Source organism: Dipodomys ordii, unplaced genomic scaffold (assembly GCF_000151885.1).
Source record: "Dipodomys ordii isolate 6190 unplaced genomic scaffold, Dord_2.0 Scaffold76, whole genome shotgun sequence".
Classification (NCBI taxonomy): Eukaryota; Metazoa; Chordata; class Mammalia; order Rodentia; family Heteromyidae; genus Dipodomys; species Dipodomys ordii.
The window spans coordinates 2,445,280-2,455,915 of record NW_012267292.1 but is presented as its reverse complement, the minus strand read 5'-3'; the positions used below and the strand labels follow the sequence as shown (position 1 = coordinate 2,455,915).

The window sequence follows — 10,636 nt, the reverse complement described above, 5'->3', positions numbered from 1 at the left end:
GCTGCAGCCGACGGCGGCGCCAGCAGGTACGGCCCCGCGCACGCCGCCACCCCAGCGGTCGGGAGAGCCAGGGGGTGGTGACGGGACCCCAACCCGGTGCGATCGCAAAGTTTGTGCGCGCGCGGTCCCGCAGGTCCCGGAGTTGCAGTGGGGACCGGCGCCTGGCGAGCGGGGGGACCGGTGGCAGGGGCGGGACGACGCGCGCCCCTCTTCGCGTCCTGCATTGCCCTGCGGGCGCGCCCCGCTCAGTGTCCCGGAACAGCCCGCCCAAGAGGCGACCGAGGCTGGCGCGCGGGGCCGGGAGGGCAGCGGGGCAAGTAGAGAAGGAGGCGAGACTGCGTGCGCCACCCTAAAGTTTTCGGAGCGCGTGTAGACGGGGAGCGAGCTGGGCCCCCCCGCCACTCCGGGCGGCTGCAGGTGGTGGTGGCTACGCGCGGGCGCGGCGGGGCGGCCGGCGCGCGGACTGGCCAGGTGCTCCGCCCGCGGGCGGCGCTGTGCGCGCGGGGCGGCCGGAGGACCTGGAGCGCTAAGCCAGGTCGGAGCCACTGCCGCCGGCGGGGGGTGGGGGGTTGGGGCGGGGAGTGTGGCAGAGAAATGGGGAACAATGCGAGTGAGCAACTTCAGGAAGTCATTGTGAAAGAAAGCTGGGAAGAGCTCCGCGGCCAAGTTAGCCGGGTACTCTAACAAGTGCCTGCGCGGCTCGCGCCCAGGGCGGTGACAGCGGCCACAGCCCTCAGTCCCCGCGCAGCTTAAGCGCTGTCTGGGGCCGTCCGGGACGACCTGGGCTAAACCAACAGGGCAGCGGGAGCCCCGGCTCCAAAGGTTGCTCTTCGTGCCCGAGGATCAGTCTCGGCCCCAAAGTGCGGTGCACACGTCCACGTGAGTGTTTTCGAATTGAATTTAAGCAGGAAAACTCGGGGTAACTGGTTGGATTTAATAAAAGAAGGAGGAGGAAAGGAAAGACGAGGAGGTAGCATTTGAAATTCCCAGTGTTGGTGTCGCTCAGCTGCCTCTCCCTTTGGAAAAGAGTAAAAGCTTTGACTTTTGGGCAGAGCCTCTCAGCATAAACCTTAGGCTAGGGCTGCAGGTGCGCAGGACCAGGCCCTGCAGGACCAGCACCGGAGGGGACCGACACTTCTTAGCATTTTCGCTGACACCTCCAAAAGCATGCTCTAGCTCCTGGTCATATTTAAATTTTATGTCTACGTATAGAGAGGAATGGCAGCAGAAGTCGGGCTTTATAAAGCCCTTTGTAACGACTTTCCTGATTTTCAAAGTGAGGACAGTTCGCTTATACTATACGATCCTGAGTGTGCTGGGCTTTGTGTACACCAAGAATGATGCTGGATTTGAAAACTTAGTACTTTTCCTCGCTGGAGGCTGGGCTCCGGGGTAATGAAACCTTCTTAGGGAAATCGACAGGGCACTTGCACTTTACTGAAGTTAAAAAAAAAAAAAAAAGTCCAGCATCACTGGTGATTCCCAAGGAATCTCGTGCGCGTGTCATTGTTTTTGCTCTTAATGTAAAGGCACTGGCTTTTAGCGATGGCAAAACCGTAGCTAGTCCATAAGGTCTGATGCGGCAGCACAGTTTTCAAATGCAGTTTCTATTCTTTCTAGAGGCTGGAGCCCACCCAGAGTGCTTCCTTGTTCATGCATAATTTCCTTCCCTGTGGCAAACAACATTAAAAAAAAAAACTTAAGGTACTTTGTTCTAAACTTCCAGAACTAAAATGCTCTTAAAAGGAATATCTCTTTACTAGTCAAATTAACTTCTGATAAAAAGAGGAAAATTTATGGAAGTTGAAAATACTTGCCATGTATAGTTATTTTAACTTTCATAGAAATCCCAGGTGATTTGCGGACTTAGTTATGAGTTGAGAGGGGAACAAAATCTACAAGAAAATACCTGAGCCCTCTTGAATGTCTTTGTGTGGAGATGTTTGGGCCATAAGGTTAATTGGATTCATCTTTTCCTTGAGTTTTTTTTAAGTAACAATTTAAATATTGTTTTCATTAGGAGGTGTCAGAATTGCTTCAGTTACAAATGAGATTATTTTGTAGGAGGACTCAAAATTTAAACTGAAATAAATATTCTCCTTGGAAAGATTCACCTACTTACATTGACACCCCATAATGTACATGTTAAAGAAATAACCTGAACACCCTGTAATGTACATGATAAAGAAATAACCTGGACATAGACACATAAGGAATAATGTTACATTAAAAAAACCTGTTCATATATTTTTTAAACATGGGATAAAATGTGCATTCTAGATCTGAGATCCACCAGAGCAGATAAACCAAAATATTTTACTGAATTAAAAAGATAGTCTTGTTTTCTTCCGCTTTCTGTCCCTGATGATAATTGAAGCCTGGAATTTAGAAACTACATGGTGCTTTGTTTAACGTATCAATGCTTTAATTAGAGTGCTAAATCTTGGAAAAGTACATCTCCCAAATTCAGGAATGTTCTAGCAATAATAGCTCACTATCATAAGAGACTAAAAATTAAAGTGTGAGTGTGTTATGTGTGACCCTTTTAAGAAGTTGATGCATGCTTCCCAAAGAGAAGGCAAACTGTGGCTGTCTGTGCAGCCATTTCCTTTGTTGAAAAATGAAGATCACAGTTGAATTTATTAGCCAAGAGACCTAAAAATCAACAGGCATGTTGGTCACCAGGTTTTCTTGACCTGACCAGAAGATTAGTGTCCTTTAATTTGGAGTATTTCTTTTTCCTTTGATTTGGAATGGTGTGTTTCCTATTTGGTTAAGTGATTAGCATATTGTCAATTTATAAATGACAAAACTTTTGTCATTTGAGAGGTTCATATACATATATGTATGTGCATGTATATACTACAATTGTACTTATAAATATCTAGGAGATAAATTGCATGTGTACATGCATTCACCCACGTGCATATCCTTACACACACACACACACACACACACACACACACACAGAGCATCGAGTGAGAAGAGGTAGGAAGACAGCAAAGAAGTTTCAACATCAGACACACCTGATTTGAGTAATGAAGCTCCATCTTTATTTTATTTATCCTCTTTGTGTATTTTCTTAAAACTAAGTGGCTTTCTCTATGTGAAATGGTGAGCCTGGGCATAGATGATGTTTGTAGGGTGAGTGTGTGCCTAATTCTGTGCATTTATGTAATGTAACTTCTGTTAGCCAAGATTCATCAAGTATAGCACAGTTTAGTATTGTTTTTATTTTTTGTTTTGTTTTAGTTTCTAGTCTTGAGAATTAGCAAACAATTTCATATTCTAGGGGAGATTCACACAAGTGGGTACAGCTCACAGAAAGCAAACCAAGACTCTTTTGGAGTCTTTAAACCTTTGATTTCTGCTATCTGCTTCTAAAATGACCAAGTGCTTGAGGCCCTGTGGATGCTGCGTGTAGCCAGAGCTGACTGTTAACACAATCCCCATCTGGTTCCGTGTTCCAATTTGTAAAGAATTTAGAGCTGTTTAGTTTCCTATGTACATTGTAAAGTTATTCCACTTGACAGGGGGGAAAATCCACATTATGCTAAAGTAACAAGTGGCTTTTTTCCTTAGAGGCACAGGAGTGGAGACATGAGGTCATTTTACTTCTCGAAAGAGATGATTTAATTTTGCTTTCAAATTCACATTGCACATTTTTTTATCCCTAACTCTTAGAAATGTTGAGTCAGAATTAAATATACACATGTACACAGATACAGGGTAAAGGAGGAAGAAAGAGGAAGGAGAAAGGGAAGGAGAGAAAGAGAGATTCTTAAGATACAGATGAAGAGTCAGGAAGAAATGGGGGTTGTGGGTCTTAGCCCCCAACTAAATTAGAACAGCAGCAACCAAACTGTTTTGACTTTGTTGCTGACCTGAGTGGTTTGTTCATGCTAGTGTCCACTATTTAATAAAAGGCTTGATAGCACAAGTTATCTTCTCCAATATATATTCATGTTCTTAAGGTTTTTTCAGAGCCATTGCTTTAATAGCTTTTGTCTGACATTGTTGATGATTTTTTTCTAACAAATACTTTTAATATATGGTTTCATCAGGTAGAGGTGTAATGCTGTATGTTCACAAATGAACTCTAACAGCCCACAGAAGATGGTTTGCAGAAAGTTTCTAAATGGGTACCAAACACTATGTGTGCCAGTATAGGGCTTGAACTCAGGGCATAGGCACTGTCTCTCAGCTTTTTTCTTTTTTTCTTTTTCTTTCTTAAGGCAAGTTCTCTACCACTTGAGCCACAGCTCCACTTCTTGCTTTTTTGGGACTTAACTGGAGCTAAGAGTTTTGTAGACCTTCCTGTCCAAGCTGTCTATGAGCCACAATCCTCAGATCTCAGCCTCTTGAGCCACCAGCACCTGGCTTGGTGGTTACTTCTGAGAAGGGCTCAGAAGGAAAGCAACTGAGACCAGTCTACCCACAGCTGGCAAATTATTTCCATTGAGTTGTTCTCCTGTTGTTTGTCTGTGATAAAGTGGTACATGCCAGAGGTGTCTTGTATTAAAAAGCAGACAGAACCCCTCTCCCTAATACCACTGGTCTTTACAGGCCTAGCCCTGTGTCTTTTCTCCTGTGGATTCTCTGCCTTTGGGGAACTCAGAATTCCTGTTGACTAAAAAGATCACCCCTTTCCCTCCACAAACCTGACAAATCAGACATCTGAATAATTTCTGAAGTCATTTTGGTTAAGACCGGAAACTCGAGCTCCCTTCCTGTGTGTGTTCTCCTGAGAGAAAAAAAGACCGACTTCCCTCCTTTTTTGCATATCTGTTCCCACCTTTCTCTGCACCCCAGGGGCTTGTGAAGGCAGTGGCTGGACCTTTGAGGAAGAGGAGAAGGGACCTGAGGCCTCACCACCAGGTACCAGAGCCCCTCCCAGGCAGCTAGTCATAGGGGACTCAGAGCTGGAGCAGCGTGGGTCTCAAAGCCTGGATTTGTGTGGAAGAGGCAGCTTTTGTAGGGCCTCCAGAAGGCCCGAATTTGTTGGTGAGTGCCACATGATTTGGTTTCTAGCATGGATTGAAATAGCCAGTGTGTCTTTTCTTCTTTCCTGCTGGTGTTTCTGTGGCCGGCAGCCTATACACCAAGTATCTCCCTGATACCTCCCTGCCTGTATCAGCTCACTGTCTTGGGTTGATGGAGAGCTTCATTAGGTTCCATTTGCACATTCTGTTTTCTGGGGTGGCCCCATGCTCCACCTCCTGATGGCTTATGGCACCAGGCCACAGCTTAACAAATTGCTTAAAATGGGGCCTAATTAGTGCAAAAGTGCTTTCTTCATATTTTCTCATTCAAGTGTGTAGTGATTCATTTGTCTTCAGCAAGTAACTCATCTATACAGGAAATTTGACTCTCTTCCCGCCATTTCATACCCAAACTTAACGAAAACGGTGAGGGGTGATGAATTCTAGCATAGTATAAAGAGGGAGCTGACATTGTCTGTCTTATCTTCCTTCTTTTATTCCCCTTCCCTTTCCCTTCTATTCATCTTCCCTTTCCCTTTCCTCTTCCCCTTCCCAGCTTCCCTTCCTTCTTTCTTCCTCTCTTTCATGGATGGGGTTTTAGACAGACTATTCAAATAACTAAGAATTACAAAGAATAGGTTTTTCTGTGTTCCATTTTCAAGATCATACACTGGAATGTACATTTTATGCTCTTTTCTGTTACTTTGGAAGCGTCTGGAAGTAGCAATATAACGTGAGCTACAGTCCTTTACCAAAACTAAAAGTTCTACTCTGAATTTTGACATAGCAGGTTTTGGTGAATTGTTTGTTATTATATCACATTTTCACTGACAAATTTGGAGCAAATTCCACAAAAGATACCTTCCTGGACCTAATGGGAAAATGATTCATTTAGAATCTTTAGAAGATATGAAAATGAGGAATTGACCTTTTGTTAGCTTACTTCTGAAGCACTCTGAAATGTGCTCAATGCTTTTAGTGGAAACTAGAAAAAGCCATCGACCCCCTGATGTGAGCCCTACTTTTAGCCAGAAAAAGTGACCTTTTCTTTTTTGTTTATGTGGGAGTTTTGTGTAAGGTAGGAAATTAAAGTGATATTCAAAGAGATTTACTATAGAAACATATTGATAAATTGTGGATCCCACTCCATTAAATTCCAACTTCCTCCTAATTATCTCAGACCCTCAAAGATCAAGTGGTTAATTACCACTTAAAAATAGCTTGGGAATTTCTAGTACTTTTCCTCTGTGAGTGCATTCCTGCTTTACTATGAGGTTGTATGTGTTTGCCTAAATTTAAATTTTTTTTCACTTTAATTAAAACAGGCAGAGCTTCTGTAAAAGGAGTGAAATCTGCTATAAAGTAAGCGTGAAGTATTAAACAATGCCAGTTTATTTGAGGGCCCCCAAAAAGTCTGAGTATGATGCTTGAAGTGAACTTTCACATATTTGATTCTCTAATGAGTATGAGTTTTTTCTGCCAGCTTATAAATAAGGATATGCCAATTTTTCATAGCTATACCACAAAAGAAAAAGAAAAAAGAAAAAATGAGGAACTTGTAAGGTTTGGGGAGGTTTAACTGATGACCCCTGGCCTCCTGGGTTTGTATGAGGACAGGGTAGGCCAGAGGTGAAGGATTACAGAAATTGTCCAGGCAGCCCTGCCTGATTGAGCAGACTCCCATGTTCTCCATGGATCTTGCTCCATGAGGCATAGCATGCTGATAGTTTGTCCATCTTGAAGGCATCCCCAGGCTGAGGATGGCATTACTCAACTCACACCCTATATAGTAAAGATCTAGACCTTTCCTGCTAATATGATCCAACTGGAAAAAAAATATAGCTGACCAAATAAAAATGATGTTTTTTCTGTCATTATTATTATTTTGCCTATAACAGTTTTTATATATCTAATACATCTATTGGGTTCTTTCCATTTCTTTCTCTCTTTTTTTGTGCTAGTGTTGGGACTTGAACTCATAGCCTCTTGCCCTCACTTGGCATTTTACTGGTTAATTAGAGATAAGAGTCTCATGGATTTGTCTGCCATGCTGACTTTGAACCAGGATTCTAGGATCTCTTTGCATAGCTAGGATTACAGAGGTGAGCCACCAGCATCAGGCTGCTTTTCCTTTCTTAGACATAGCTTGATCTGACTTCAGCTGAACCTCTGCAAGGTAGAATGAACTTTTAAAATGCATATCCAGCAAACCAAAACCATTGAAAGAGCAAGCCATGGCTTAAGGAACCTAATTTTTTAATTCAGGCCCTAGGTACTATGAGCATAGATGTGAAATGTGAACCAGAGGGTTTTGGTGGGGTTTTGTGTTGTTTTTATTCCCAGTCGTGGAGCTTGAACTCAGGGACTGGGCACTGTTCCTAAGCCTCTTTGTGCTCAAAGCTAGTGCTCTACCCCTTGAGCCACAGCACCACTTCCAGTTTTTGAGTGATTAATGGGAGATAAGAATCTCCCAGGGACTTTTCTGCCCAGGCTGGCTTTGAACCATGATCCTCAGAACTCAGCTTCTTGAGTAGCTAGGATGACTAGTGTGAACCACCAGCATCCGGCTGCTTTTTGTTTTTTATAGAAAACTTATCTTGCTTTAATTGATGATAGTTGGTACTTTTTTGTGAGTGCTGTGAATAAAACAGAGCTCAGAATTCCAGTCCATTGAAGAAAGCTTTCACTAAGTCCATGCTCCTCTGTGCTAACTAGGAAACACCAAACAGGACCTCTGTACTTCCTTCACTTCCCTGTAGCAAAGACTAAATACTCCTCAGTGTGTGCAGACTGGGCCAGAGCAGCTCGTATGGTGCAAAGAATAAAAGGTAGAATGACATTGGTCAAGATGCATTGTAATCATAAACTGACATGGTGAATTGAAACCTTTTTGTATGACTACTTAAAGGTAATAAAGTAAAACTAAGAGAAAAAGAGACAAACAGTTGTGTCACCATAAGCCCTGTAATATATTTCATCTGGAACATTTTTTCCTTTGTGTTTATAACTACATTTTATAGATCTTTTCTCAGCTAGATGAACAAGGCCGTAACTAAGATGCAAAATAATTTATAGTACCTAACAAATTATCTTCAGCGGGCAAAGCAACCAAAAATGACCTTTCAGTTCAAGTTGCTAAGTATACACGTATGGGTTCTCAAAAAAAGGGATGGCCATATGAGGATCTTCATGTTTTTACTCGTTTGTGTCTAAGATTTCTAAAATATACCTATTTCCAAATAAACTTACATAAGCTCTTTTTAAATTGAAATGGAATGGCCTTATAGAAACTTCAGTATCACAAGCCCCAAGGGTCATCCCCCCCTCTTTTTTTGAAATGTTATGGCTGGGGCAGTGGGGTTTTTTTCTACTAGATAACAGTTACATTGTTGGGATTTTAAATAAGCACAAGAAATTCTTTACTTGCACGCTAAAATAGCTTTACTGTGAATAGGGCAAGATATTATGTTGCTTAGTACATCATCTTGTCTTGAAAGTTGTTTTTCTTTTAATCCATTAATACTGTTAAATTTGTATTTAAGAAGTAAAAGCTAATAGGAACTTAGAATCATAGAAACACAAAATTGTTTCCAGTGTCACTTTATAGTAATTACAAACCATCTGCACTTTGGGGGACTATCTGTAGATCATTGTTTTGGACTCAGTTGCTGTAGTCTAAAGATAGTGATCTCATTTCTGTTGCAGTTTTTTTTTTTAACTGCTCCTGGACATGCATGAAGATCTTTCAGAAATCAATAAGAGAGTAGAAGAAAATGACTCTAAACTTTGTGTGTGTGTATCCTTATGTGATGAAGTGTGACTTGAGGAAGCTACTTAGGGTGTGGCCATTGTCAGGGGCCCAACTCTGGAGACATGGTAGAGAAAAAGCTGAGGCTGATGATGGGATGTGAGTCTGTGCCTCCCCTTTGGTTACTGTAAGTGATGTGAGGCTACATGTAGTGCCACAGGATACCTTTCTTTTATACGTGAACAGGGCACACCCATGAGGGAGCACAGGTTCATAGGATTGTCACCTAGACACTGCTAGACCCCTTACTCTGGGCCCAGCAACTATGTCAGCAGAAAGAGTTATTAGCTCAACATTTTATTTTCAATTTTAAAACAACCTTTCTCCTATAATGTCTTCTTTTCTTACACCTCATTTCTAGACAGGTGGCTCCAGTGTGGCATTTTAAAATATTCTCTGTCTGAAAACTACGGTGTTTAAAAGAGAGTAAGAAACCAATTTGACTCTTTAAGTACTCCTTTCTGTCTTAAATATTTCTTTATTTAATTTTCCTTTTTCCTGACACTGGGGTTTGAACTCAGGGCCTACTGCTCACTTACCTTGCTTGCTTGGCTTGCTCGATGCTTATTTAGCTGGTACTCTACCACTGGAACCATACCTCTAGGCCTGCTTTTTGTTGGTTTCTTTGGAGACAAAATCTTTTGGACTTTTCTGCCCCTGCTGGCTTCAAACTGTAATCCACTGGATTTCTTAATAAAAAGACATTTAAACCACTGGTACCTTACTTAAATGCCTCTTTTCTAAGATTTTTCCAGTTAGGCATGGTAGGTAGTACATGTCAATAATCCCATCGCAGGACCCCAGAGGCTGAGGCAGGAGGCTTGAAAGTTCAAGGCCAAAAAAATAATAAAGTGACTTTCAGATGGTTTACAGACATGGTTTACATCTGTATTTCTGAAAAGCTTCCTCACTGTCCCCTTTGACCCTTCTTTTGCATCTCAGTTCCTGCCCATAGGGGAAGGGAAGATGCAGATAAAACTAACTGCATATTAAACTTACCCTGAAGAAGTTTCTGCTTCAGTGTTCTTCAGCAGTTGGATTGATAGAAGGGCAGGGTGGATGCCAAATTGGAGTTCTTTCTGTTCAAAGCTTGCTGGTTTATTTCATTTGTTGTTGTTGGTATTGTTGTTTTCCCCTTGTGATTTGCATTACCAATGCTCAAGAGAAAATCATGGGACTTTGTAGATTGGCAGCTAATTTCTGAAAAATGAAAAGATTCTGAAATGAAATCAGTGTGAGGAAGTGTTTGATATTCTCCCAACCTGTTTTGTCAAATTGTTATCACAAACCTAGCAAGTCTTTTATAACTAGATACAAAGACTTTGAATGTGCCTGGGCTTTCTCTTGGAACATTTCCTTTTTGAAGATACAGTGTAATTCATGATGATAGGAAAGATTTTCCAAAAATAAAATCTTCTAGTGCAAAGATAAAAAGACTTGTCCCACACTTAAAAGATAGGTGACCTAAGACATTTTTTGATAGATTGTAGGCTTGGCCCATGTCCCTTAGACATACTTACTACTTTCAAAATAAGCACCATTGAATATTTAAGGGGTAGCCAGTCCCAAAGTAGCCTAGAGGCAGCTTCACTTGACCTGATGGAAGAGCCTCCAGAGCATTCATTTGATCAAATAACTTGTACATAACTATGTTATGGAAATTCTATGAAGAAGTTTGCCTTGGTGGTAGAGTTTTACAAAGAACACCCTGTTTTCTGATAAACTATAAGGAGCATCATTTTATTTTTGTATCCCAAAAATTTGTATTTTGTGATCACTGCACTAGGCTATAAAGGTTTTTACAACGAGAGAGAGAGAGAGAGAGAGAGAGAGAGAGAGAGAGAGA

At 41.9% G+C, this 10,636-nt stretch overlaps 1 protein-coding gene across 10 annotated transcripts in view; it reads left to right on the top strand.

Moving 5' to 3' along the window:
• Window positions 1–595: 595 nt before the first annotated feature.
• Ikzf1 (IKAROS family zinc finger 1 (Ikaros)) overlaps window positions 596–10,636 on the top strand; it is a 99,500-nt gene continuing 89,459 nt past the window's right edge. For 8 of the 10 annotated variants that reach the window (XM_013024449.1, XM_013024448.1, XM_013024445.1 and 5 more), the window contains exon 1: window positions 596–879. The gene's annotated coding sequence lies outside the window, so the exon portion shown is untranslated. Of the gene's footprint in view, window positions 880–2,978; window positions 3,036–4,812; window positions 4,879–10,636 lie in introns of those variants that run through there. The other 2 variants (XM_013024441.1, XM_013024442.1) reach the window with 2 other exon arrangements.